General features: G+C 47.3%; 2 long non-coding RNA genes across 2 annotated transcripts in view; both read right to left on the bottom strand.

Annotated features, from left to right (window-relative positions):
* The window catches only part of LOC123380338, a 326,159-nt gene that overhangs the window by 253,607 nt on the left and 45,702 nt on the right, over window positions 1–26,850 (bottom strand). The window contains exon 2 of the long non-coding RNA XR_006585945.1: window positions 18,790–19,015. This is a non-coding gene — a long non-coding RNA (uncharacterized LOC123380338). The remainder of the gene's footprint in view (window positions 1–18,789; window positions 19,016–26,850) is intronic.
* On the bottom strand, window positions 3,977–10,514 carry LOC123380337. The gene is made up of 2 exons (XR_006585944.1): window positions 7,987–10,514; window positions 3,977–4,147 (listed from the first exon to the last, which is right to left on the bottom strand). It is a non-coding gene; the product is annotated as an uncharacterized LOC123380337 (long non-coding RNA).

Genomic DNA, 26,850 nt, shown 5'->3' on the forward strand with positions numbered 1-26,850 from the left:
GACTGGACAGAAGATGGTTCCTGCCCTGGAGGGGCTTACAGGCCACTTTCAGAAGCAGGGTGCCACGGAGAGTTACCCTGAGCAACTACACAGGCAGACAACCTTCTGTTGCCCCAAGGGATGCCTTGGGCTCAGCTGCCAACCCACCGGGCCAAAACAGACTGGAAACTCGGCCAGGCCCTAACCCTTGCCAGCCTCGTCTTATAAACAGAGGGGTTGAATCTTCTTAAGCATGTTTTTAATTACTGCAAAAATGTTTCATCCTGAGCGGCAGTGTGGTTCCCAGTTACCCACATGCAGATTGATGCTCTCGGTATGAAGCGGTTAGCACAGACATTTAAAAACAATTAGGATCGTGGTAAGGAAGCTCAGGAAGAGCTCGTTAGGTGGGGGGGGTGGAGGGCGGGATGGGAAGTCAGGCATCGTGCTCACCAGATAACTAAGTTATTTGTACATTTGATGGGAAGGGAGAGGAATGATTGCTTTTTTTTAATATTTCCCTTTTGATGTCAGACAGGAGCTCTGGACACAAATATACACACATGCATACACATGCACACAAACACACACAAGGAACACTTCCAGATAACCAGGCAAAGGTGCCAGGAGCGTACTGGCAATGAAGAGGGCTGCAGAAGGGCAGGTACCTGCCGGTGAGGCCTCTGACACCCAAATAGAGCCGGTTCTAGAGGTGTGGGAGAGCAGGACCCACAGGGAGGGGTGTGGCACATGCCTTCAGAAAGTGGTCCCTGGAACCAAGAAAATGCCTGGTTGTGGGGGTGGAGGGGAGGGGACTGCCTCTTGGGGAACGAGATGACTCTAGCTACACCTGCCTTGTGTCCTCAGTTAGTGCTAGGTAGGAGGCAAAACCCTCAGGGACTTTTGTAGGGTGGTGGGTGGAGGAAGGGAAGGGAAAAGGAAGAAAGATCTCTTGCCAGTCTTACTATGGAGTTCCTCTGTTCCTTCAAGAGTCATTGCAAGATGCCTCTGAATCCTGATTGAATGTCTGCACCCAGGTCTCCAGCGGGCAGTGAGATTTGTGTGTCTCATCCAACACCTGGGCTTACTTTTGCCTGCCCATGGGAGGCCTCCAAAGACAGTGTTCGTGTTAACCCACTTTGTTCATAATCATATATATATATATATATATATATATATATATACATACACATATATACATATATATGTGTGTGAATATATATGTGAATATATATGAATATGTGAATATATGAATATATATATATATATTCATTCACTCCAACATTTACGGAGGGGAGCATGCCATGAAGTATGCCAGGAGTGGATGGAAAGGCCCAGAAAAAACTGGGTAACCACAGTCAACAGTCTCAACCTCTGCTTCCATCCACGGGCCCCTCCTGGGCCTTCTCATCATGTTCCCACCACAGGCTGCTCCCTGAGGTCCATCACACCACGGAAAGAGCATAGGCTTTGGAGGCAGTCTGATCAAAGTTCAAAACCTGCTTCAACCACATACCAGCTGGTAGCCTTGGGTAGTTACTTAACTTCACTGAGGTTGTTTCACTCCATAGATTAGGAGCTGATGGGAAGATTAACTCAGATGACATAGAATATAGAGCAATTCTAACACTAATGACACTGGCATGGGTAGTAATAATGTCACATGGATCTCGTTGTACCTCTGCTTGTCCTCACAGATCTGAACGTACCAGCCACAAAGGTCTTCTGAACTTACACATTCCCTAGGGTCTGTGTCTCAGGCCAATGGCTCTCAAATTCTTTCTGATCATGACCTAGTACAACCTCTTGGCCCTATCTTGGCCCTACATTTTCCCACTTACTGGAGATTTTTCCAGAAATGGTGCCAAAAAGTTTCAGGTACATTAGACACATTACAGTCCTGTTCTCTGACAATGCCAAAAAATATTATCCCAGTCAATGAGGAGAATGGTACTATTTTAAATAAGTATCAGTGACAATGTGCCTTTCAACTCAGCTCTCAGTATATAAGTGAACCACAGACCATGCTCCCAGATTTATTTCTAGAAGGCTTCTCGCTGAGCCCTGGGTCAGAAGCAGAGAACTCTTAGCAGAGGGCGTTAAACAACCAGTGGGAGCCAGCTGCTGCCCCTCTGCGGGGCTGGATCCAGACCCCAGAGCTCCCCAGCGGTCAGCCCAACTATTTGCAAGCACCCAAGACACTGGGAGTATTTTGGAGCGCTGATGACTTTGTAATTTGCAGAAACGCTGGTATCTCCATATGTCGCCGCAGAGTGGGATTGTCTCACAACAAGCATGAGAGAATCGCACCTCGGCGAGGAGTTCAGTAAATTCGTCTGTGAAACATATTTCAATTCCAAAGGCAATTTCCTAATTAGTAACAACACACAAAGCCTTGGCAATCTGAAAGCAGTTCTCTCAGCAGAGCTGGGTCTTGGGCTAAAGTAAGCCTGAGAATGAGGCATCAGCTGCATCCGTGGTCCAAGACATGGGCTTCTGAAAACCCGAAGATCTTGCTTTGGAATCGAGTGGAGGCACACAGGAGCCAGGACGCTTAGGAGCAAACAAAGCTGTGGATCTTCCTCTCTACCAGACCCATTCTCTTCCAAGCTGAGCTGGGGAAAAGGTGGGCTTAGTATACAGCAACGTGAATTCACTCATTCAACATTCACCAAAGACCTGCCAAGGGTGGGGCCAAGACAGACAGGATTTTCACCCTCCTGGAGCTGATAGAGGACTAGAAAACACAGAAATTGCTGAGTGATTAAGGAGTAGCAGGAAGGGTGGTGACGAGGGTCCTAGCTAGTCTGCAAGGGAAAGAAAGTTTTCTCAAAGGAAATGATGCTTAAGCATAGTGTGACGGATTTGAATTCCAACATATCACTGTTTTACATGTCAACTGTGGCAAGTTAATCATATTCTCTGAGTCTCAGTATTTCCATCTATAAAATGGGCACATGATAACTACTTCATAGGCTCACTATAATGATTAGTTAAGATAATGGACTTATGGTGCCTGGCACAAAGTAAGGCACTTAATAGGTGTTCAATAAAAAGCAAACAAAACAACACCTCTTGCTATGGTTTCAGAAGGCCTCTCAACTTGTGGCTGATGAGATGCGCAGGGGGCACAACTCAATCTCCCACCCCACCCATCCCCAAAAGAGTGCTGACACATTATCTAAGTGGGCTGGTGGGGACCCAGCCAAGAATCCCAAACCCTGTTTCTAAAGGGAATCTGTAGCACCTGGGGCATCTCATTAGGAAGCCTGCCTGATAAAAAGGCCTCTGTAAGTAAATCAGATCCCATCAAGTCTTCCAAGCCTGGAACTGAGGTCATGAAGGTGGCCACCATGAAGAGGAAGACCCAGTGTGAGGAGAGAAGACAGCTGCAAGGCTGGAGGCCCTGCCTTTGTAGGAGCAGCAGTGTTCCCCCACCTCTAACTCAGGGTCTTGGACCCTCAGACTGTACTCCCAGCTGTACCCTTAACTCAGTGGTATCACCTTCCCTTCCCAAGTTATCACCTTTCCCATCCCTAAAACGGGAAGAATCTTTTCCTATTTTTTCCCCAATGTCTTATGCAGTTTGTAAATGCCTGCGTGGAAATGTGTGTTAAGCTCTCAAGAAGAAATCCCAAGGAGTGTCACCTGCAGCCAATCAGTTCTTCCTTTTCTCCCTGTAAAGCAGATGGCAGCACAGGGACCCCCAGGGACGGAGGCATCCCCTTCTCTCCACCTACATTCCCAAGCTGCGTTCCTGGGCTCTGCTGAATTCCGGGGGTGCACCCAAAGCACCTCGGGGACTCACTCTGCCCCTCCTCCCTTCACATCTCATGTCATTCCATCGCCCTTCCCAGGGGCCACACTCTCACTCACTGATCCCAGAGCCCTGAGCCCACTCAAGCTTCTGGCCGCCACCATCAGAGGCCCTGGGCATTTGATTCCTCGCTGCACGGGGCTGCACGCTGATACATTTGTACCACAGGAAGCAGAAAACTAGTTTAACATCTCATTTATTTCATAGATGAGAAAGTAATTCCCTGCTGAATGATTGTCCCGAACCAACAATTCAGAGAGGAGGAATTTACAGGGCTGCCAAGGACCGGGGTGCGTTACTGTAGTGCCGTTATATAACAGAGCTGGAACCTTTTTTCTCTCTCCTGTTAGCCTGAAGAGAAAAGCCATTAAATATGATTAAGGTTAAGAGATTGCTAAAATTACAAACAGCCGCCATTCAATTATTTTGCTCTATAAAATGCAACACAGATTGGAGTTATTTCTCTGAAATGTGTTTTTAGAAAATAACATAACACAACTAATGTGGTTTGATCTAGCAAATCAGGTTCCAGATACCACTTCTAATGCAAAGCTAAAAGGTTCATAATTTAACTCAAAGTTTGTAACTTAAAGTCGTCAGGTGCTTACTTTATAGAAAAGCTTTATAAAGAGAAAAAAATCAATACCATGCCAACTAATATTCTGAAGTCATCTACAGCCTGAGAGTCAATCAATTTTATCACCCATTAAAGGAATAGACAGAAAAATATAAAAATAAAATTCTTAAAGAACCAGCAACAACTTGGCCTAACAGGTCCGTAGTTGAGGGAAGGGGAGAGCACTGGGCAGGGCGGTGGGGAGGGATGGGGGGATGGGGGAGTAGAGCTCTCCAACATTTTGTCAGATGTCACGGGGCCCAAGTTGGGGACTGAGGCAAGGCAGCAGGGAAATGGAAAAGAAACTCCTCCAAATCTGTTCAATCCATATGGCTCCAGAGACTATTCCTTGTGGCAGAGAGAAGTCTGTGAGGACAGCCTCTTGCTGCCCCTGGACTTACGGTTCACACAGCAGATGACTTACTCTGGGCTTAAAAAGAATAAAAAGCTCAACTACACTGAAATGAATTTTCTGTCCAGTTTATGTTGAATGTTAAAATAATTGGAAATTCAGAAAAACCTCTATGCAGATATATTAGTGGCTGGAGACTTCTGGTTATTATGGTTAATAAAACACAAGAATGATATTACACTCTGCTCACAGACTCTAGTCCAGGACTCACCGTCCCTCTAGACAGAGCATAAGCCATTTAGGAGAGTAAACTTTGTACACAAGCGTAACACATAAAGCCATGTATTAGGATTGGACAAAACACCACAGGCCAAATAAAAGCTAGCTAAATGCCATATTCCCGAGGGCAGCTGAGGTGAGCTTCTACTGTCAGGAACCACACACGGATTTTTCTCTCAGCAGTGCCAGCAACTAAAGAACAGCATTCTTGCACAACTGGTGGCCGAGAGGGAACCAGACAGGTTCTGTGCTCTGCGACCACGTTTTCAAGCCTCACTCATACCCGAAAATCGTAATACAGGGACATGAACAGACCTCTGCGAGATGGAGCAGAGGCAATGAATGTCAAAGGTTTGGGAGAGAGAAGGCTCCAGGGAAGGGGGATGGACCACTTTGCGCAGGCTATTAGGTACAGGGATGAAGTTCTCTAAAGCAGAAACAGAAAAACACTAAGGCCAGAAAAGGATTTTACCTGATTTGTTAATGTTATGTAGATAAAGAGAAAACAGGACTAAATATTTTTTCATGAGCAGAGTCCCTGAAAATCAGTGACAAGTGGCCATTGGGGACAAGGCAGGGACACAAAGGTTGTCCTCACCCAAGATGCTTTCAGCTCCCCAGGGGCCCGCCCACACACACACACACACACACACACACACACACACACACACACACACACACCTTCCAACTCCCATCTTGCAAACTTCTTACGTTTATTCACACTGCTTGTTGAGCACCTACAATCTAAGCATCATGTTAGGACTTTAGTTCCTACATTCAAGCAGCTATTTAGTGAGGGAGAGCTACAGACGGACCAATAATTATAAATCAATATGATAAATGACAGAGATGCAAACAATATACAGAGGATGATGCCCTGACTCGGGAGAGTTGGAAGAGGCTTCACAGAGAAGGGAGGCGCTCAGCCTGGTCTCAAGGGTGGGGTGATGTTAGCCAGGTAGGGGGGGCAGACAGAGGGAGGCAGCGGAGGGCCTTCCAGAATGGCAGAAGATGAGTCCAGAAGGATAGACTGAAGCCAAATTATAAAGATCCCTGGACACCACCCTAAAGATGATGATGACGGAGAGCGCCTGGAGGAAGTTTCCAGCAGGGCAGTGACATGATCACGTGTGTGTCTGAGCAAGACAGCCCTGGAGGCAATACGGTGGATTGAAGGAGAGGGTGGGATGAAGGCAGAGAGAACAGGTTGGAAGAGAAGAGGCAATGATCCCCCAGAGAAACCACCGGGGTCTGAGCGAAATCCGTGGCTGTGGAGACAATCAGGCAGTGACTGATTTAAGAGGCATTTAGACAGCAGACTCTCTGGCACTTGGTGTTGATTAAATGTGAGCAATGAAAGAAAAGGAGAATTCAGTTATGCATCTGCAGCAGAGATATCCAGCAGGCATCTTGGAAATAAGGGTATGAGGCTCAGGAGGGAATTCGGGGCCTCACAGGTACCACAAACTCTACTCGAGGTCACAGAGAGACAAGGCCATCCCACGTCCCGGAGAAGGACAGTCACAGATCCCAGATTCATGGGCACGTGTGACCCTTTGCTGGGGCCAAAGTCCCTAACTCCACATCAAAGCAGAGATGGTGTGAAATGAAAAAGGAAAAGAAGATGGGAAAACACAGGTCTCTGTGGCAACCGTGCTCTCTGGGCCTCCGTTTCATCCGCGAGATGAGATGGTTGTAAAACACAGGGGAGGTACACTGAATCAAGGGGTACTATTTTAATGAGTTCATAAGTAAAGTCCCTTAAAAGTCCAGAAGCAGAACAGGGTGCTTGGGGCCCAAAACACCAGAATCAGGGTGATGTGGTTACAGATTCCCAGCTTCTCCATGACATCGACCCAGGACACTGTTCTACTAGAGGGGTTCAAGGCGATCAGACAGAAAAGGTATCAAATCAAAAACAGGTAGGAGGCGCCTGGGTGGCTCAGCTGGCTGAACGTCTGACTTCGGTTCAGGTCATGATCTCACAGTCTGTGAGTTTGAGCCCCGCAACAGGCTCTGTGCTGACAGCTCAGAGCCTGGAGCCTGCTTTGGATTCTCTATCTCCCTCTCTCTCTGCCCCTCCCCCACTCATGCCCTGTCTCTCTCTCTCTCTCTCTCTCTCTCTCTCTCTCTCTCTCTCTCTCTCTCTGTCAAAAATAAATAAACATTAAAAAAAATTTTAAAAAAACAGGTAGGGAGTTGGATCATGGGGTATTCAGCTCCCTGGCACCAGGAGATATTCTGGGCTCTGCTAGGCCCGTATGTAGGTTTATCCAGCTCTATCCACCTTACCCAGGGCCATGGACGGACTCCTCATCAATTTCTGCCACATTCAGCCAGCTCGGGGACAACTGGAGCTGGAAAAGAGGTCTCAGGTCCTGCACCCCGCATTACACAGGAGATGCTCAGACTTTCCAACAGCAGATGTCCTGCCTGGGCCCTGGTAAGGGCTCAGCCATATCTCTACTCTGCCTCTTCAGCACCTTCTGACTGAGCAGGGGCAAGGTAGGCTTTAGGTGATGAGTCCTGAAAGCTCTGCAGACTCGGTGTGCTTTCAGAGGGAACACAGAAGACCCACAGAAGGCTCCAGTGGAGTCTGCATAGAAGGTGAGTGGGAGAGTGAGTTTCCAAGGGCACTGAGCACCCATTCACCTTTGGCAACTGCATTTGACCTCAAGGCTGTCTCGGGAGCATGTTATTCAAATTCCCTCTACTCTTCCAGGCTCGATGAAATATTTTAGGGGAAGAAAAAAGAAAAAGAAGTGCCACAGCCATGGGTTTGTCTAAACTATAGTCAGCCACAAGAGACACCTGTCCTATAAGAAAGTTCTTATTATGCCAGAGTGGCTAACCAGGCATGCCTGTGCCTGATTTTATTCCAACCCTCAAAACATCACCTCCCGCCAGCCACCTTCCATGACACTCGCTCTTCCACCCACTTACTTGCTTCTCTGCACTTGGCCGACTTGAGCCCAGGACCAACAACTGGACCCACATGGTGAGAGGCGGGCTCGCTGCTCCCCAGGAAAGAGAGAAAGAAAAGATGTTAGCACACTGCCAAGGTTTCTGTTGTATAATGTTGTGGCAGGCGAGGCTGGGGCTCCTTTATATACTTAATCATGTTCCATTTCCAGCTGACACAACTCAACACTTTATGACACAGCACCACTTAATAAGACTCACTATCAACTTAGGAAGGGGGATGATAGGCTGGGGGAGGGAACAATGAGGGAAGATGCTGAATGGAAAGGATGGAAATGATAGGACTTTTTTAAAAAACCAGAACGTCTGTTGTCAGTTTAGATTATAGTCTAACAACCAGGGCAGGTCCTTAGGGGTTAGAAGCATCTCCCAGGCAGAGCAAAAGCTTATGTACAGAGGCACTGAGCTGGAAGGAGCCAAATCCTTTCCTAAGAAAAAGGGATAGCTGTGGGCAGAGGGTCGGGATGGCATTTATCTTGGCTTCTGAGAGCAAAGAGACCAAGGAAAGCAGTGGTTCCTTTTCACCATTCCTGACCTGGGCAGCTGTCCAAACTTCTATCCAACCAAATGACTCCAACCAGTCATTTCACTGAAGCTAAGGGGAGCATTCTGTCTTTATAAAACGTGCACACCAAATAGTTGCCGGCCTCACACCGGGCAGCCTGGAAAGAGTTGTGGATCTGACAACAAACACTGGTTCTAGCTTAGAGATGATCAAGAGCTGCCTTGAAGAGAGAGAAGTTTAGAGTACTTCTAAGGAGGCTTCAACATGGAATCACGGAATTTTCTTGTTTCACCCATTGGAAAGGTGGGCGCAAACATACACACGGCAAAGACATAACTCTCAGTGACTCAGCCAGGCCCCAAATCCGGGTCCAAATCCTCATGGCACTGCACCTTCAACAATACCTCACTGCCTCTGCAGAACGAGGGTGCGTCTGCAAATGACTTCAGAGGCATCTGCTGGTCCATCTGTCCATTCATCCTTCCTCCCTCCCTTCTACAATACAAGGCTGGGTGTGTGCATGGGTTAGTGCAGGGCAGGAGCATAAGAGGATGAATCAGACCACACCCTGCCTGGCTCCCTGCTCTCCTGACTTCCAAGAGTGAAAAGTATCCAGACACGAAGAATACATCCCAGCCCAATATGCAAAGAGTTAGTGTAGGTACATAGCACTGTATAGTATAGCCTACAGAGTAGGCCAGTGGGATGGGAGTGGAAGGATTTGGGAGGATCTTACTAAAAAAGGCCCGATTTGAATTGGTCTAATAAACAATAGGTGGTAGTCAACCACAGGGGAAAAGAAGGCATGCTAGGCAGAGAGACCCCCAAAATGCTCCACAAAACTCTCTGAGCCTTTGGCTTTAGGTGCCCCATTCTGTTCCGGCTCTCTTGCCCCTTAGAGCACTCCATGGAGACTCTCTCAAGGGCAATCTCATAGTCATGCCACAACTGTAAAGCACCTATAGGATTTGGCAATGAAGTAACCATAAGACACTATCGTGACCCAACAGCTAGGTCACATCTACCTGTCACTTCACTCTCATAGCACCACATCTCACATTTAGTCATGTCGCTGTATAAAGGTCTTCCTGCCCTACTAGACACAAGGAAGGTCCTAAACACCAGGAACTGCTTGGCTGTGTTCCCAACACCCAGTGTGTGTGTGGCACATAGTAGAGTCTCGGTTAATACTGTCCACCCGAAGCATGAGTCAACAGCGGAGCAGAAACTTATTCTCACAGACCGGAGAGCAAATGGAATAAAAACCAGGACAATAAATTTTGATTACTCCTTCAATGAAGTGTATGGTGGAAGGGAAGAGAGTACAGAGAGGAGAAACGCAGGGTTTCGAGAGGGTCTTAGGAGGGGAAACTTTTTCAACTTTGCTCTCAGAAGAGAGGATCAGAGTGTCCCCCCTTGACAGCTTTGGTCCCCCCAACCACTCTCCATAGAGGCCAGGACACATCTTCCCACCCCTCCAAAAAACACCTGTTTGAAGGTCTCTGTCCCTCTCTCTATCCCATGATACCCTCCCCATGAGCTCCCTGCTCAGAAGCATCCAAGCCCAACCCCCTCAGGTATCAGCCCATCTGCAAAGCCCTTTCCCTGTTGTATTTTAGGCCCCCTGAGCAGGTGCCCGGCTCACAATACCTCAACTCTCCTTTAGGGAGAAGATAAGTCACTGGAAGCAAAGCTCAAGGCTTTCAGAGGCCTGAGGCTCCTGGGCACTGAAAGCACTGATCTCTCAGACCTGGGTGTTTCCTCCAGAACAGGCACTGGCTCCTCTACCTTCACTATCACAAACTGCTCCGGGCACCTGGGTGGCTCAGTTGGTTAAGCATCTGACTTTGGCTCAGGTCATGATCTCACAGTTGGTGAGTTCGAGCCCCACATCGGTCTCTGTGCTGACAACACCGAGCCTGCTTTCTCTCTCAAAAAAAAAAAAAAGAAAAAAGAAAAAAAAGCCTGCTCGATGAACCCGGGAGCTGGGTTGGCAACAGCTGCCTGGCCCCTCCCAGGCCCCGCCTTTGCGGGCTGGACGGCCAGCCCCTCTATCTAGCCCCCACTCCCCTGTGTGACCCCAGGACTGCTTTCCAAGACCACATATCCAGTGCCTTTTCCCTCCGCCTGACTGGAAGAAAAAAATGGACTCTCTGCTCAAGAGTGCGGGAACCATGGTGACTACCCATCACCAAGCCACATAAAGAGAGAGGAACTGGTAAGGGCTCATAGAGAACGAGAGCTTACAGCATGGAGCATCGGCCCCTTTTGTCTGGATCCACAGAACGACCCCACCAGCAGAAAGGATAACAATCCCGTCCTGATGCTTCTCTGAAGACAGAACCACCACTATGGAAAATTCTGGTAACCTCATGCAAATTGAAAAGAGAGTTCCCCGATTCTTTTTCTTTCCTGAATGATTGGTTGGGAAAACTTGGCCTCTAAATGTGCATGGAAGAATGGTGTTGTCTTGGAGGTGAGCATGATGTGATGGACAGAGCACAAACTTCAGAGATCATTCTAGATCAAATTCTTCACCTGTTAGTAGCTGTGTGCCTCAGGGCAAGTTCCTTGGTCTCTCGGACCCCAAATTGCTCATACACACAATGAGGGTAACGATAGCATCTCACAGAGTTGTTGAGAGGGTCGGAAATAACACAGGGGAGGCACCCCACGCCGTGCCTGGCACACGGCAGGTATCGGCACATCAGACCATGTTATTATGACGAGAATACAGGCCTGAGAGCAAGCCTCAAGACCAGCACAACGTGTCACCGCCCCGTGCTGCCTCACGCCTCCCTTCCCCAATTTGCCTGTGTGCTTCAGAGCGACCAGACTTGCAGACAGCCTGGGGGTCAGGACCAGGAGCGGCAGCCGAGGGGGGTGGAGAAGGGACGGCATGTCCCCCCAGCTCACCCTTCTCTCGCTAACACGACAACGGCAATCAGCTTCTCCTCTTCCCTAACCTGTTTCCATGGTTCCCACCCAGACTGCCTGTAAAATCTGTCACACTTTTAGCATAATATGCAGCGAACACCACAGCAAACAGCTCTGTGTCAGCAGCAGGGTCCAGGCCAGGCCCTTCCTCCTGTTTCCCGCGGAAGCTTCTGGCCCGGGGGGCCAGTCTGGGCACCTGAAGCTCGGATCTCCTTTGAGTGCTCCACTCTGTCCAAATTACCTGTGCTCGCCAGGTCCCTCTCACAGGTGGACCCATTAGCAGCCTTGCGTGTACACCTGTCAGCCCTCTAATTACACCCTTCCGTGCAAGGCTGGCTGGGAGAGTTCCACGCTTTCTGCTGGGGATCTTGCTTCATGCTGTTGTCAGAAAAGTTGTGGCGCAGCCCGACTGTCCGAGGGTAGCTGCTGCCCCTGGTTGATTATTTGTTTTTCATTTTTTGTGGGTTTTATTGTCTTTGGTTTTGCTTTTTTTTTTTTTTTTTTAAGACAAGCTGGCTTTTGAAGGGAGGACTAAAAACAATGTCAAGTTGAAAGAATACAGAAATGAAGCCAGAAAACGTGACTTTAAAGCTCCCTTTCCTCATTTATTTGCTGGGTAATCATGAGCACGTGGTAGAACCTCTCTGGGTCTATAGAATGGGAGTGACCATAATCCCTACCCCTACAGACTTGTGACGATCAGACAGGACTATGTATGAGGAGGTCTATCTTCACTACAAAGCAATAAATAAATGTGCGTTATTCTTGTGGAACCTTGAATTTTGGACCTGGGACCCAGTTAACCTGTTGAATGACTTCGGATAAATCACTTAACCTGTTTTCAGTCTCCGTTTTCTTAAGTATAAAACGAGATTAAGAATCTATCCCCTGTCTTCTAGAACTGCTGTGAGGACCAGCCACGATTAAAGACATGAAGTCACTTTGAAAACTATCAAGAGCTCCATACCTACAAGCTGGCGGTGTCCCTTAAGGGAGACCTGCAGGTAAGAATGGTAGAGCCTTGGGCTGGAAATTCTACCAGCCCCATACTTTGGGCATGTACCACGGAGCTGGGGAGTAGACACCAGGAGGCAGGGGACAGGCAAGCCATGGAGAGAGTCTCGGTGGGCAGTGCAGAGCCCACAGATCACAACAACACTTACTGGGAGTTTGCCACGTTCTAGAGGACGAACCACAGGCTTCGTGTCTGTGGTCTCACTTCTCCTATTAGCCACACGAGGACTAACAGAACTCCCAATCCATAGATAAGAAACTGAGGCCAGGGGCAGAGCTGGGGATCTACACACACCTCTATCTGATACAAAAGCCAAAGAATAACAACAGCTGCTAACAGTTCCGGAGCGCCTACTGTGTGCAAGGCATGTTCTGATGCTTCCCATGCATTTATCCATTTTGTTCTCTCCTGTGGCGTAGGTATTTTATTGTCCTTATCTTACAGATGGGAAAACAGAGGCACAGAGAGTTTAAGTAACTTTCTCAGGATCTCACAGCTAGCAAAACCACCACACTCTTTACGCAACCCTTGAATTATGGACATCCCTCATGTCTAAAAAGCCTGATCAGGGAGGAACAGGGGCCAAGGATTCTGACTGCTCAGATGTTTCACCCCAAAAGGGGAAACAGCTTCTTGCTCAGGATCTAACACCAAAGCCGTGCCCTACCTCTACCCTGCACAGATGAGGGTGTGCTTAAACAAAACCCGTCATTTTTGGTCATGCAACTAATACGAACACCAGTTTTGTGAGTGATGATTTAGAGTTGCAAAAATATTTTCTTGCTCATTACTTACTCATTGCTCATTACTTACTCATTTTCTTACTCATTGTTTTATTTGAAAATGGCGATATGGACCCGTGGATGAGAGGGCTACAGGCTAACATGGAATTAGCTTAGGTATGAGGGGGTGGGGGGGGATGATGCATTTAGTGAATACCTTATGTTCCATGTCATGTGGTCACCTGCAATAGTCCCATCATACACGTGAGAATTCTGGGGCTCAAGACTCAAGTAACTGGCCCAAAGTCCCGACTAGTTAAGAGGCAAAGCTAGGATTTGAACTCATCTGCACACATTCCACGAAAGCCTGAGACGTGCAACAGAAAACACCTCTGAGAGCTCTTAGGACACTCACCCCAGAAGATGGAGGGGTGACAAGCTAGGGAGAAAGCCCAAGGATAGGAGAGCTAGTATCAAATGCCAGGGGAGGCAGAGAAATCCTTAACAGAACATATAATATCACTCCTAGCAGAGAAGCTACAAATCATTGCCACTGTCCCGAGGGTAGTGTCCCCTCCACTAATGTGTGTGTGTGTGTGCACACACACGCACACACACTCCTGCTCCTCCATAGCCCAGACAGACAGAATACACCCCACGTGACTCTGAGGGCCCAGTACCCACTAGCGGCCTCACTGGGATGTCACCACCAGAAGCATCGATCACCAGCTCAGTCTTCATCCTCCCTGACAGCAGAGCAACACTCTTCACTCACCTCTGAGGGGCCTGTCTCTCTCAATGGACTCTGCTGGACAGATACAGAAAGTGAAATCCAGAGCAAGGCCCACCCTGCCCCAGGAATCCCACTTTCTAAAGAACACATTTCTCAATGCAAAAAGAGGGCCATGGAAAGTACTGCCCAGCAGAAAAAGCACCCCTTCCCAAGCCAGTTGCTGCACAGCCCTGTCCCCTCTGTCATCACAGATGCACCCAGCCCTGTAACTGGCCAGGCAGCATAAACAAAAGCTATGCCTTTGGAATCTAGAGAGCTGGAGTCAAGTTCCAACTTTGCTATGTGTCCTCAGGCAGTTTACGTCTTCTCTCTGGGCTTCTTTTCCCTCCTCTGCAAAATCAAGAGGTTGATCTAAAAGCCTGGTTGGGCTGTAAGAGTCTATACCCACAGCCTCCACCAGAACAGGTCATTTCCCACCTCCCTGCATGGAGTGCAAGGGACAATCAATGATGACTAGCAAAGTGTAGCTCTTCCCTGGAAGCTAGAGATCTGAGGTCCTAGGGTTCCACAACTCCTAAAGGCCAGCTCAGGTAGGAGTATCAGGGAGTTGCCAACCTGACTCAGGATAAATCCTGCTCCTGCCAGGGTGTCTGGCTCAGAAAGAGTGTTCTGAAAAGGATTGCTCAATAAAAGGATAAGTAAATGAATGAGCTTCTTTGGCTTTCTGCCTCCCTCCCTCCATTATCTTCTGGTCTACCCAAGGTGACTACCTCTGAGAGTCGGCTTCAGGACCCCATCTGGCCCCACGACCACACTTGGATGATGGTTTGCCCGCAGTGCTGGGGCCCTCATCTTTCCCATGCCCTGATGGATAACTGCCCTCTATGCAATGAGTAGCCCTTTATCTGACAGGTAATTGGCCATAGAGAAAGCCAATTAAAACAGCCCGTATTAGTAAGAGGGTACAGGTATGTATTTGATTACAGACGCACAATGAATTATTTTAATTTACAAAGAAAACTCTTCTGGCCTGGAGAGTTTGTTTTGGTACCAGAGAGACAGATCCCTCCAGAAGTTGAGCCCCGAGGTGTCAGGGAAGCTCAGTGGGCCAGAAAGGCTCAGGATGCAAGTATTTGATTCACTTTTTTTTTTTTTTAATTTTTGTTGATTTATTTTGAGAGACAGACAGAGACAGCATGAGCAGGGGACGTGCAGAGAGAGGAGGAGAGAGAACCCAAGCAGGATCCCCACAGTTGGCACACAGCCCAATGCGGGGGCTTAAACTCACAAATTGCGAGATCATGATCTGAGCTGAAATTAAGAGTCAGATGCTTAACCCACTGAGCCACCCAGGTGCCCCTTGATTCACTTCTTTAATCTGCATATTATTCAATGTCTGTACAGCTGCCTGGGGGTCAGCATCCCTCTTCCTGTGATGCCCATGCAGGGACGGCCCCCTGCAGCATCCATAGACAGAGGGGCCCCCTGCAGCATCCATAAACGGAGGGGCGCCATTTATTTCTACGGGCAGTGGGCTAAGGAGAGGAAGTGAGTCCTGGGACAATGTCACCTGGACACCAGAAGATGCCTGGGGTTTAAAATCTGTGCATTGTGCCAGAAGCGTACCCCCCCTTTGCTGGACAAGCCCAGTGTCCCTGAGGACTCAGCTAAAAGCTTCCCTAGCTGCCTAAGCCTTTGCAAGGAACCCAAAGCACTTTTCCATTTACTTAGGAGGTGCCCAGAGACAGCCGGGTGGTGAAACACATACCTAGAGCCAAAGTATGTGGATTCAGATCCCTGTTCTGCAGGACTTTGGGCAAGTCACATAACCTCCCAGTGCCTGACTGTTCTCATCTGCAAAACGGCTGATAGCAACCCCCTCATAGAGTTGTTATGAAAACTGAAATCAGCACTGGCACAGGCTTCCTGCCTGTCCTCACCATGGTCCTTGTTTTCTGGGAACTCGCCAGTTCTGAGGCGGCAGGAGCCACACCCATCTCTCAGAGCTCCATAAACACTTGCTTGGTGAACAAAGGATGGACTGGGCGGTGCCCCTTCTCCAAACTGGACTCCAGATGGGGCTCACACCTCGAAGGACAGCATGACCTGTCCCTTCAAACGACTCTCCCTCCCTGCCTTTCTTTCTAGGACAGTGACTCCTCCCTCCCACATCAGTTATACTTAATGCAAAGTGAGGAGGAGAAAGAGAAAAGAATAAACAGCTGAGAACAACCGGCTAGGCGCTCCCAGCCTCTGGGGACGGAGGCAGCGGCATCAGCCCCTCGGGTGTGGACCCCGGGAGGTGCTGGTGACGTTAAATGCCGATTACCCCCTGGGCTGGTGGTTACAGCACCACGGGAACCCACCCCCTGAAGCGCCTGATTGCTTAAGCATCTCTTTGCAAAATGTTTACTTTATTTATTTTTTTCCCATGAATGTTTAATCAGGTACCTTGACGAGGCGCACAGCAGCTCTCTCCAGAGAGCAGCCGGGGGTGGCGTGATCAGCGCTGTTTTCCACGGAGGGCGGCTGAGCGAGGCCACTGCCCTGCGCCCTCCGCCTCCCTGTGCCCCGCCCACGCCCGCACGGTTCCCCCCCCCCCACTGCGCGAAGCCCAGGGTGGCCAGCTCCCCAGCTGGCAGCAGACTCGAGGTGCGGCCACATAATCCCATGTGCCCCGGTCTGGTAGTGCTCAGGGCCCCCGTTTTTACCCCGTCTGCGGTCTGCAGAATCTGGTCTCCCCCCAAGCCCCACGTGGGGGGGGGGGATCAGAGAGGAGGCAGAGGCCCTCTCAGGCAGCCCCCTTGGTGAACAGCTTGACCTCTCAGAACCCCAGACCTCAGCAGGAGGAAACCCTGGGCTGCCCACTTGAAGCCCTAAAGTGGCTTATTAATCCCTCTCTCGTGGACTCCCATCAGTTTTCTTTCTTTACCCAGAGCCATGTGCAGGAACAGGGGCCAAAGAACTCTGTCCTTTCCTCCCTGACCCCAGTTCTGGCAGAAAAGGTTCCCAAGGTGGGGTGCCTGGTGGTTCAGTCTGTTGAGCTTCCAACTCTTGATCTCACAGTTCCTTAGTTCGAGTCCTGCATGGGGATCTGCCCTGATGGCTCAGAGCCTGCTTGGGATTCTGTCTCTCCTCCTCTCTGCCTCTCCCCGGCTTACGCGCACGTGCTCTCTCTCGCTCTCTCGCTCTCTCTCTCAAAATAAGTAAATAAAGTTAAAAAAAAAATTAAAAGGAAAAACAAATTTTCCCAAGGTAACTTGCCATTTTGATGGCCTTGACCTCAGAGGCAGGCAGGGGTCATTTGGGAATCCTAGCAGAAGGGGGCAGCCGACCCTTCTTCTCCCCCTGCTCGGTTCCCCACCAGCTCTGAGCTCTGCTTCAGGCGGCTCCTGGATTCCTCCCCCTCCTTTATCCCCAGCCTCCTGGGATTATGGGGAAAGCCATTACCTCAGGATTAAGCTTCAGCTTGATTCTCATCAAAGACTCTGGTCACCGAGTATTTGCTTAACACCAGACCTTTCAGGCCCCATCAAATTTAACAAGGCCTGACAGATTTGGGATTAAACAGAGAAACCCAGACAAATCCATACTTTCATAGGAGCCCCCAGTGAGTGCAGCAGGACAAGCAGGATGCTTGAACACGGAGACCCTCAAGTCAGTGGGGTGACAGTGGCAAAGGCTGCAGTGCCCAGGCGGGCACCCCTCACCTCTTCCCAGCTGCCCCTGCATTGGATTCGATGCTCTCAGCCTGCTCCGGGCAGCCCTAACTCAGGACAGGGAGCACAGAGAGAGGAGAGAGGACTCCGCCCCTCGGAGTTCCCGCCCAGTCCCCACCTGGGCCCTGCACTTGCTCAGAGCCACCCTGATCTCCCACAGCCTCCCTCCCTCTGCAGTGGGTCTCAATGGCTCTCCTCACATCCCACCCCTCCAGCTCACACGGCCACCAGCACCACCCAATTCTTAGCTCTTAGTCGAGCCGGACGTAGACCGGTGACAACCCCAAGCTCCGGGACAGCAGCCCCAGCACAGCCTTGCAAATTGATTTCAAAACTCATTTTGTCAAGAGCTCTGGGGCCACAAAGCCGCTTCAAATCCAACTGACCAGGTGTGTCGCTTTGACACAGCTTTAAACCCTCAGTTTCCCCATCACTAACACGGGAGCCCATAGTAACTCCCTTCTCAAGAGAACCATCCAGGGAAGGAGCTCAGAGCAGCTAGGTCGGATTTCCCTCTGGTGGCCCTTGGGAAAGTCATGCCGAGGACAACTTCCTTCCTCCCTCCCTCCCTCCCTCCCTCCTCTCCTGCTTATTCGGTTATGCAACCAGACTAATTAAAAAATAATAATAAAACGCCTCCACCTCTTGCTTCCTTGTTAGTGTTTCTACCAGAAGCAAGCACATTGTACCTTCCCCTCTCCCGTCTTCTAAAAGGTGCAGAGTTGGATGAAAATTATACCCAACCAACACCAGAGGAGTAGCAATTGTTGCGTTTCTTTGAGGCCTGCTGCCTGATTTCTCTCAGGCTCTCTGCCCAGTTCCTTTTGGCCTTGCCTGACTGCTAATTTGCCCGCCTCCGAGCGCCTGGCTTGGGCTCAAACTTCGTCTTTAGAAGCGGGGGAGATGGGGGGGGGGGTGGTGGCGGCAGGCTAGGGAGAGCTTTGCTTTAACTTTTATTATAGATACAAAGAAAAACAATGACTTGTGTTTACTGAAAATTAATTTTTTGGAAATTACTTTGTCATTTGTTTTACTCTTCTTAATTAAAATTTACTCGGTGAAGAGAACACCCCATAAATTAACTCAAATGCAACAGCAAATTAATTAGCATTTAGTTACTAGACATTACTCACAGGCCGGACAAATTGTTTTCAGGCTGTCGTCTGCATTTGGCATTCGGGGACACAGGCGGGGCTGGCAGGGTCCCATGGGTTATTTTGGCCAGGGCTCTCCAGTCTTTGCTGGGATTCCTCTGTCACCTGCCTTCCAGGCACTCAGGACACTGTTGGAGCAAGATCCCTCTGAGCACAGGTCTGGGCAAGCCCTTTGTATCTTCATCTGGGGATACCCCTTCCCTCCCTGGAAACAATCAGGAAGAAATATGTCATCAGGATAGCAAGGTGGTGTTGGTGTAGTCTTGCCTGGGGGCCAGAGGATGGGCACGGTGACCTCAGAGGCCCCTTTTGGCCACAGGGGTCCTAGGTTCTATGAAACACAGGCTTATGAAAGGAGCGCCAAGCTCTCTCTATCCTTACGGTTTATGAGGAATTCCTGTCAGACCTGAGGGAGAGCTTCCCAAAGGAAAGAACCACAGGGCAGAGGGTGGAAGGAAACTGTTTCTGCTGACAAACCATTCTTATTTCTTGCAAAAGGGGATAAGAGGCTTAGAACAAGGTGGTTAAGGACCCGGGGCAGGCCGACCGAATTGGAATCCAGCTCATCTTGCCCCTGTGTGACCTTGGGCAAGTTACTTAACCTCTCTCAGCTTCTGTTTCCCTGGATCATAATAATCCCTATCTTTGAGGGCTACTGGGAAGAATGAACAAGAGGATGCATGTAAAACCCTACAAATGGGGCCTGGCACACAGCAAAGCCTCAGGCATCTCTGGCAAGGTCTGTGAGGATGGCTGGGTGTGCAGATGCACGGGCTTGAAACCCAGGCAAGCCGCTTACCAGTCGCCAAACTTCTCTGCACCTCAGTTTCCTCATCTGCACAGTGGAGACAAAAGGAGGCTCTTGTTTTGAGGAATCAATGGTTTAATGCTTGAAAGTGCTTAGAGTAGTACAATCGTGTCCGGCACATCATAAATGCTCAGTAAATGGTTGGTGATGACGAACAGGTCAGGGGCGTGGAACCAAAAGCTTATAAGGGAGCCAGTTCCCCCTCAGTTATCTGAGGAAAACCGAGCTGCCAGTGCAGAAGCGGGCTCTTCCAGAGAGAAACTTATCTCTTCACCGCACCAGGCCCTGCAAATGAACAAGCAAGGCAGCCCAGCCTGGCCAGCTTACAGCAGCACCAGCACGGCTAATGCAGCCTGATTCCCTATCTATGCAGAGTGGCAGCCCCAGAGTCCCCCTTGCTGACAAACAGGAGGGGAGGGCCTGAATTGAGCCCTTGCTGATAAACAATGATGTATGGCGGGCTTCTCCAACAAAACCATGCTCCTACAGATTGCTCCTTCCTCCCGGAGGAAGGTGGACAGGGGAGTGACCTCCATCTGTGATCAGAAGAAGGGTCGTTACAAGGAGGCCTCTGACCCTCTCCGTCCTCTCCTTTCCCTACACCCCAGTCTCCTTCATCCACCGAGAGAGAGGCCCCTCAGAGGTGGTCTACTGGCAACTCCAACGGCCAGGCACCAAGGACGGGAGCAGGGCAGATGCAGAGACAGCAGAGTTATCTCAGCAGGCAGGCTGCCCCCTCTTCAGTGGCCAGACACTGCTAGGACAGAGCCACCTAAAGCACCAGCCGTGGCTTTGCTGAGCACCTTGTTACGATCAAGTACCCTGGGCCAGCTGAGCTGGTTCAATCCTAGACCCACCTGTTAACCTTCTATGTAGCCCAGAGCGAGCTAGTGAGGTCTCTGGGCCTCAGTTTTCCTAGATGTAAAATAGGGATAATTACAGTTCCCAGGGTTGTGAGAATTATAGGAATTAACACACATTAAGTGCTTACTTAACCCAATGCTTGGAACGGAAGCAGCACTGTGTAAGCACTATTATAATTTCTTCCATAGAACATGTGCCATCCATTCACTTAACTCATTTTTAGGGAGCACTTATCAAGCGGAGGACATGGTTTTCGGTGCCGGTAGCACAAGAACAAGTGAGAAACATACTCTGGGCACTCGGCACGGGTTGTCTGTTACACAGTGAAGTGCAGCCAGCATTTTCATGTAAGTGGTGGTGTCCCATCAAATCCCACACTGCCTGTCATTTTATTTCAGTCAACAAATATTGACGGAGCACCTACAGTGTGCCAGGCACTGTGAGAGGCACCGGGGATATATCGGGCCACACAGAAATGGCCCCTACCTTCAGGTTATACAGTTTAACAAGCATAACAGAGTCTATGGCAGATGTTGTTGTTACGTACCCAGCACCCAGCACCCACTGTCTTCCTGCTAGAGCCCCCATATGATCTGCTACACCCCTCTGGCAAACCCAGGAGCCTGATTGGTTTGAGTGTCCCCGCCTTTAATCTTTCAAGGAATGGGTGAATTAAGTACTACAGAATAAGATGTAAGAGGAAGGGGCAGAAGATCTGGGAAATTTCCTTTCTCTCTCCCACCACTGGTGCACGAGGGTCCTTTTTCTCCACATCTTCGCCAATACGTGTTTCCTGTGGTTTTGATTTTAGCCATTCTGACAGATGTGAAGTGATAGCTCATTGTGGTTTTTATTTGCATTTCCCCTGATGATTAGTGATGCTGAGCATCTTTTCACGTGTCTGTTGGCCGTCTGTAGGTCTTCTTCGGAAAAATGTCTCTTCAGGTCTTCTGCCCATTTTTTAGCTGGATTTTTGGGTGTTGGGTTGTATAAGTTCTTCATATATTTTGGGTATTACCCCTATCGGATACCTCATCTGCAGATATCCTCTTCCACTCAGGAGGTTACCTTGTTTGTTGATGGTTTCCTTTGGCTGTGCAAAAGATTTTGTTTTGGTGTAGTCTCGACAGTTTATTTTTGCTTTTGTTTCCCTTGCCTGAGGAGACATATCTAGAAAAAATGTTAAGCCCCATGTCAAAGAGATGACTGCCAATGTTTTCTTCTAGGAGTTTTATAGCTTCAGGTGTCACATGTGGGTCTTTAAGTCACTTTGAGTTTATTTTTGTGGATGATGTGGGAAAGTGATCCAGTTTCTTTCTTTTGAATGTTGCTTTTCAGTTTTCCCAACACCATTCATTGAAGGGACTGTCTTTCCTCCATTGTATATTCTTGCCTCTTTTGTTGTAGATTAATTGACCATATAGTTGTGAGTTTATTTCTGGACATTTTATTCTGTCCCATGGATCTATGTGTCTATATTTGTGTACTTAGCATACCATTTTGATTACTACAGCTTTGTAGTATATCTTAAAATCTGAGATTGCAACACCTCCAACTTTGTTCTTATTTCTCCAAATTGTTTTGGCTCTTTAGGGTTTTGTTTTATTTTGTGGTCCCACACAAATTTTAGGATTATTTGTTCTAGTTCTATGAAAACTGCCATTGGTATTTTGACAGGGATTGCACTGAATTGTAGATTACAAATTGTAGTATGGATGTTTTAACAATATTACTTCTTCTACTCCACGAGCATTGAATATCTTTTCATTTGTTTGTGTCGTCTTCAATGTCTTTCATCAGCGTTTTAGACTTTTCAGAGTACAGTCCTTTTGCTTCCTTGGTTAAGTTTCTAGGTATTTTATTCTTTTTGGTACAGTTGTAAATGGTATTATTTTCCTAATTTTCCTTTCTGCTATTTCATTATTCGTGTATAGAAATACAACCTATTTCTGTACATTAATTTTGTATCCTGCAATGCTATAGAACTCATTTATTGCTTCCAATAGTTTTGTGGTGGAGTCTTTAGTGTTTGTAAGTATAGTATTATATCATCTGCGAATAACGACAGTTTATCCTCTATCTTACCTATTTGGATGCCTTTTCTTTTTCTTGTCTGATTGCTTTGGCTAGAAATTCCAGTGCTGTGTTGAATTAAAGTGGCAAGGATAGATATTCTTATCTTGGAAAAGCTCTCAGTTTTTCACCATTGAGTATGATATTAGCTGTGGGTTTCTAATAAGTGGCCTTTATTATGTTGAAGTATGTTCCTTCTAAGCCCACTTTGTTGAAAGTTTTTATCATGAACTGATGTTGAATTTTGTCAAATGCTTTTTCTGCATCATGATCATGTGGTTTATATCCTTTCTCTTCTGGATGTGGTATATTATATTTGATTGATTTGTGAATATTGATATCATCCTTGTATCTCCAGAATAAATACCACGTGATCTTGGTGAATGATGCTTTTAATGTATTGTTAAGTGCATTTTGTTAATATTTTGTTGAGGATTTTTACATCTATGTTCATCAGAGACATTGGCCTGCAGTTTTTTCTTCTTTGAAGTGTCTCTGTCTGATTTTCCTATCAGGGTAATTCTGGCCTCACAGAATGTATTTGGAAGCTTTCCTTCCTTTTCTATTTTTTGGAATAGTTTAAGGAGAATAAGTATTAACTCTTTTTTAAAATATTTGGTAGAATTCACCTCTGAATCTATCTGGTCCTGGACTTTAGGTTTTTTGGGGGGGAATTGTTTTTTATCACTGATTCAATTTCATCACTAGCAATTAGTCTGCTCAGATTTTGTATTTATTCCTGATTCAGTTTTGGAAGACTGCATGTTTATTTTAATTTGTTGGCATATAAATTTTCATAACATTCTATCATCCTTTGCATTTTCATAATGTCAGTTGTTACTTCTTCTCTTTCCTTTCTAATTTTATATATTTGGGTCCTCTCCCTTTTTAACTTGATGAATCAGCTAAACGTTTATCAATTTTGTTAATCTTTTCAAAGAAACAGCTCTTGGTTTTATTGATCTAATTTTTTTTGTTCTTTTAGTCTCTATTTTGTTTGTTCCTGCTCTGACCTTTCTTACTTCCTTCTTTTTACTAATTTTGGGGTTTGTTATTCTTTTTCTAGTTCCCTTAAGTCTAAGGTTAGAATGTTTGAGATTTTTCTTATTTCTTGAGGTAGGTATAAATTTCCCTCCTAGAACTGCTTTCATTGCATCCCAGAGATTTTGCACCGCTGTGTTTTCATTTCCATTTGTCCCCATGTTTTGTTTTAATTTCCTCTCTGATTGCATTATCGGCCCACTGGTCTAGTAGCACATTCTTTAGCCTCCACATGTTTGTGGGTTTTTTTCACTTTTTTCTTGTAAGTGATTTCTAGTTTTATACTGTTGTGGTCAGAAAAGTTACATGATATGATTTCAATCTTCTTAAATGTATTGAGACTTGTTTTGTGGCCTAACATGTGGTCTGCCCTGGAGAATATTCCACATACATTAGAAAAGAATGTGCTTTCAGTTGTTTTGGGTTGGAATTTTCTGTATGTATCTGTTAAGTCCATCTGGTCTCTTCCATTGATGTCAAAAGGTGTTAAAGTCCCCTACTATTTCTCCCTCTACCTTTGTTAATATTTGTTTTATATGGTTAGGTGCTTCAATGTTGGGTACATAGACATTTACAATTGTTATATCCTCTTGTTGGATTGATCCATTTATCATTTTGTAATGCCCTTTTGTGTCTCTTCCTACAGTCTTTGTTTTAAAGTACATTTTGACAGATATAAATATTGCTACCCCAGGGTTTTGTTTTTTTTTTTCTGTCATTTGCTTAGAATATTTTCTTCCAGGGGCGCTTGGGTGGCTTAGTTGGTTGAGTTTCCGACTTCGGGTCAGGTCATGATCTCACAGTTCATGCGTTCAAGCCCCATGTCGGGCTCTGTGCTGACAGCTCAGAGCCTGGAGCCTGCTTCGGATTCTGTGCCTCCCTCTCTCTCTCTCTGCCCCTCCCCCTCCCTTGCTCATGCTCAGTTTCTCTCTCAAAAATAAACATTTTTTTAAAATTTTTAAAAGGAATTTTTCTCATCCATTCACCTCAGTCTGTGAGGGTCTTAAGGTACGAAATGTGTCTCTTGTAGGTAGCATACAGATGGGTCTTGTTTCATCACCCATTCCACCACCCTATGTCTTTTGATTGGAGCATTTAGACCATTTATAGTTAAAGTAATTACTGACTGATAGGTATATACTTATTGTCATCAGTTTGCTGTTTTCTAGTTGTTTTGTAGTTCTTCTCTGTTCCTTTTTTCTCTTGCTGTCTAGATTAATTTTAGTGTTATGCTTTGCTTTTTTTCTATTTCTTGTGTATCTATTATTGGTTTTGGGTTTGTAGTTACTATGAGGCTCATATATGACATCCTAGGTATACAGCAGTCTGTATTAAGGTCATGATCACTTAAGTTCAAACACATTCTAGAAGAACTTCTTACCCCCCTCCCCACATTTTATGTATATGTGGCCATATTTTACATTTTTTTAGCCATAATTTTCTTAATCCTAATTATGGCCTTTTACTTTATACTTAAAGAAGTCCCTTTAGCATTTCTTGTAAGGCTGGTGTAGTGGTGATGAAATTCTTTAACTTTTGTTTGTCTGGGAACCTCTTTATCTCTCCCTCTTTTCTGAATTTTAAATTTAAACTTGCCAGGTAGGATATTCTTGCTTCTAGGTCTTTTTTTCCTTTTTTTTTTTTTTTTTTTCCTTTAAGCACTTTGAATACATTACACCACTTCCTGCTGGCTGAAGTCCTAGGGTACTCCACACAGAGATACCATGGCAGGTACCTGGATCTGAGCAGGGCATGGCCAGGGAGTCCCAGGTCGCTCCATGCTAGAGGCACCTCACAGAGCATCGGGAGCTGAAGTGGATGTAATGGGGGGGGGGGGGAGGGGTCCTCAGGGCATTCAGTGCCGGGGGCACGTTGGTGGATCATCTAGAGCCGAAGCAGTACAGGCCTGGAGTGTTCTGGATGCTTTGCACATGTTTCACCGTGGTTAGAGGGCTGGAGCTATGGTGAGTGCTGACCAGGAGTGTCCTAGCGTGTGCCCCCAAGCTGGCTGTGTACTGAGCCTTAGTGGGATGACTGGGGCTGGTGTGACCCAGATCCCCCACCGTTTGGCAGAGTTCTAGAGCTGGATCCTTTATATTCCTGTTGTGCTTTCAATGAGGGCTTTTGTTCTGTGCTCCAGGGCATCCAGGGCTGATGTGCCAGGCCACCCATTGCACCTGGAAACCTGCTCTCCTCTCAAGGGGAATGGAAACCGTGGCACTCACCAGCCTCGCCAACCAGGAGAGAGTTCCAGAAGCTCCCCCATCACCATTTGACAAGACTATAGGGCTACTTCCTTTATATTCTACTTGCCCTTTCAAACCCAGGCTTTTTTTGCCCTGTGCCCCAGGGCTATCCCTCCTCTGGGTGGGGTTGCCTTCCTCACCATGCCTTTGGCTCTCCTGCCTTCTCTGTGTGTGGTCTGTCTTTTCTTGTGCAGAAGCTGGTCAGTGTAGATTTGCTCTGTCCATGGAGGAGGTGAGTTAATGGCCTTCCTCTGCTGCCATCTTGGACTGGAAGTTCCCAGGGTTTCTGTTCTTGGCGGCTAAAGCACCCTGTGGAATCATAGGCTAAAAATAATACATCTTACTATTAACAGCTAACATTAAGAAGTGCCTGACATTTCACAGTATACCTGTACATTTATTCCTTGATTTGATCTCCAAACCAACACTGTCAGAAGGGCCTTCTTTCCAAATGGAGAAGCAAAAGCTTGGGCACGTGTGGTGACCTGCACAAGGTCATTCAGCTGTAAAGTGAGGAGCTGGTTCTGCCCATCCGAACTCCACCTCCGGTGTTCTCACTCCTAGACAACTAGAAGAGCAGCTAGAATGTTGCCACGGCTCTAGAATATTTTAGAGCATCTCTCCTGGAATTGACTGTAAGCAGTTGTTTTTTTTTTTAATAAAGAACTGTTATTTTTTTTAATGTTTATTTATTTTGAGAGAGTAAGTGTGGGGGAGGGGGAGGCAGAGAGAGGGAGAGAGAGAATCCCAAGCAGGCTCTGCACTGCCAACATGGAGCCCAACATGGGGCTCGAACCCACAAACTGTGAGATCCTGACCAGAGCCAAAACCAAGAGTCAGATGCTTAACCAACTGAGCCACCCAGGTGCTCCTTGACTGTAAGTGATTTTAATTAATAACAGCCACAGAAAGGGGCTTCCTGCTGTCTCCAGAGGAATCCAGGCATCCACTAGTGTTTTTCTTTCCATAAGGCTTCAGTAGATCTGGTCAGAAGTAGGAGATTTTTGG

This window comes from Felis catus, chromosome D1 (genome assembly GCF_018350175.1).
Source record: "Felis catus isolate Fca126 chromosome D1, F.catus_Fca126_mat1.0, whole genome shotgun sequence".
NCBI lineage: Eukaryota > Metazoa > Chordata > Mammalia > Carnivora > Felidae > Felis > Felis catus.